The sequence below is a fragment of the Mandrillus leucophaeus genome, unplaced genomic scaffold (assembly GCF_000951045.1).
Source record: "Mandrillus leucophaeus isolate KB7577 unplaced genomic scaffold, Mleu.le_1.0 Scaffold144, whole genome shotgun sequence".
In the NCBI taxonomy this organism is placed as follows: Eukaryota; Metazoa; Chordata; class Mammalia; order Primates; family Cercopithecidae; genus Mandrillus; species Mandrillus leucophaeus.
The window spans coordinates 5,171,334-5,174,007 of NW_012101410.1; positions in this window are offsets into that span (position 1 = coordinate 5,171,334).

The following is a 2,674-nucleotide window of genomic DNA, read 5'->3' on the forward strand; positions in this document are numbered from 1 at the left end:
TCAGTGATCAATGGCAAGCCCAGCTGGTCAAGTACATTTTTTTTTTTCTTCAACTTTTAAGTTCTGGGGTACCTGTGCAGGATGTGCAGGTTTTTCACATAGGTAAGCATGTGTCATGTTGGTTTGCTGCATAGATCAACCCATCACCCAGGTATTAAGCCCAGTATCCATTAGTTATTCTTTCTGATGCTCTCCCTCCTCCTCCTGTTCCCACTACAGGTTCCTAGTGTGTGTTATCCACCACCTCCCCAGTACATCCATGTGTTCTCATAGTTCAGCTCCCACTTATAAGTGAGAACATGCAGTGTTTGGTTTTCTCTTCCTGTGTTAGTTTGCTGAGGATAATGGCTTCTGCTCCATTCATGTCCCTGCAAAGGACATGATCTCATTCCTTTTTATGGCTGCATAGTATTCCATGGTGCTACATTTTCTTTATCCGGTCTATCATGATGGGCATTTGGGTGGATTCCATGTCTTTGCTATTATGAATAGTGCTGCAGTGAACATACGTGTGCATCTATCTTTGTAGTAGAATGATTTCTATTCCTTTGGGTATATATCCAGTGATGGGATTGCTGGGTCAAATGCTATTTCTGCTTCTAGATCTTCAAGAATTTGCCACACTGTCTTCCACAATGGTTGAACTAATTTACACTCCCACTAACAGTATAAAAGCATTCCTTTTTCTCTGCAACTCACCAGCATCTGTTGTCTCTTGACTTTTTGATAATCACCATTCTGACTGGCATAAGATGATACCTTATTGTGCGTTTGATTTCCATTTCTCTGATAATCAGTGATGTTGAGCTTTTTTTTCATATATTTATTGGCCACATGAATGTCTTCTTTTGCAAAAATGTCTGTTCATGTCATTTCCCCACTTATTAATGGGTTTTTTTTTTCTTGTAAATTTGTTTAAGTTCCTTGCAGACTCTGGACATTAGACCTTTGTCAGATGGATAGATTGCAAAAATTTTCTCCCATTCTGTAGGTTGCCTGTTCACTCTGATGATAGTTTCTTTTGCTGTGCAGAAGCTCTTTAGTTTAATCATATGACATTTGTTAATGTCTGCTTTTGTTGCAATTGCTTCTAGCATTTTTGTCATGAAATCTTTGTACCTATGTCCTGAACGGTATTGCCTAGATTTTTTCTCCCTGGGTTTTTATAGTTTTGGGTTTTATATATAAGTTTTTAATTAATCCATCTTGAGTTAATTTTTGTATAAGGTGAAAGGAAGGGGTCCAGTTTCAATTTTCTGCATTTGGCTAGCCAGTTCTCCCAACACTATTTATTGCATAGGGAATCCTTTCCTTATTGCTTGTTTTTGTCAGATTTGTTGAAGATCAGATGGTTGTAGGTGTGTGGTCTTATTTCTGAGTTCTCTATTCTGTTCCATTGGTCTATGTGTCTGTTTTTGTACTAGTACCATGCTGTTTTGCTTACTGTAGCCTTGCAGTATAGTTTGAAGTCTGGTAATGTGATGCCTCCAGCTTTGTTCTTCTTTTGCTTAGGATTGTCTTGGCTATTCAGGCTCTTTTTTTGTTCCCTATGAATTTTAAAATAGTTTCTTCTAATTTTGTGAAGAATGTCAATGTTAGTTTAATGGGAATAGCATTGAATCTATAAATCACTTTCAGCAGTACGGTCATATTCATGATATTGATTCTTCCTATCCATGAGCATGTAATGTTTTGCCATTTTTGTGTCCTCTCTGACTTCCTCAAGCAGTGGTTTGTAGTTCTCCTTGAAGAGGTCCTTCATTTCCCTTGTTAGCTGTATTCCTAGGTATTTGATTCTCTTTGTAGCAATTGTGAATGGCAGTTCATTCATAATTTGCTTCTCTGCTTGCTTGTTGTTGGTGTATAGAAATGCCAGCCATTTTTACACATTGATTTTGTATCCTGACACTTTGCTGAAGTTGCTTATCAGCTTAAGAAGCTTTTTGGGTGATACAATGGGGTTTTCTAGATATAAGATCATGTAATCTGTAAACAAAGATAATTTGACTTCCTCTCTTCCTATTTGAGTATGCTTTATTTATTTCTCTTGCCTGATTGCCCTGGCCAGAACTTCCAATACTGTGTTGAATAGGAGTGGCGAGAGAGGGAATCCTTGTCTTGTGCTGGTTTTCAAGGGGAATGCTTTCAGCTTTTGTCCATTCATAAGATAGTGTCTGTGGGTTTGTCATATATGACTCTTATAATTTTGAGACATGTTCCTTCAATATCTAGTTTATTGAGAGTTTTTAACATAAAGGGATTTTGAATTTTATCAAAAGCCTTTTGTGTGCCTATTGAGATAATCACGTGGTTTTGTCTTTAGTTCTGTTTATGTGATAAATTACATTTATTTATTTGCATATGTTGAACCAAACTTGTATCCTGGGGAGGAAGCCAATTTGATCCTGGTGGATAAGATTTTTTGATGTGCTGCTGGACTCAGTTTGCTAGTATTTTATTGAGGATTTTTGCATTGATGTTCATCATGGATATTGGCCTGAAGTTTTCTTTTTCTGTTGTATCTCTGCCGTGTTTTGGTATCAGGATGATGCTGGCCTCATAAAATGAGTTACAGAGGAGTCCCTCCTTTTCCATTGTTTGGAATAGTTTCAGTAAAAATGGTACCAGACTTTCTTTGTACCTCTGGTAGAATTCAGCTGTAAATCTATCTGGG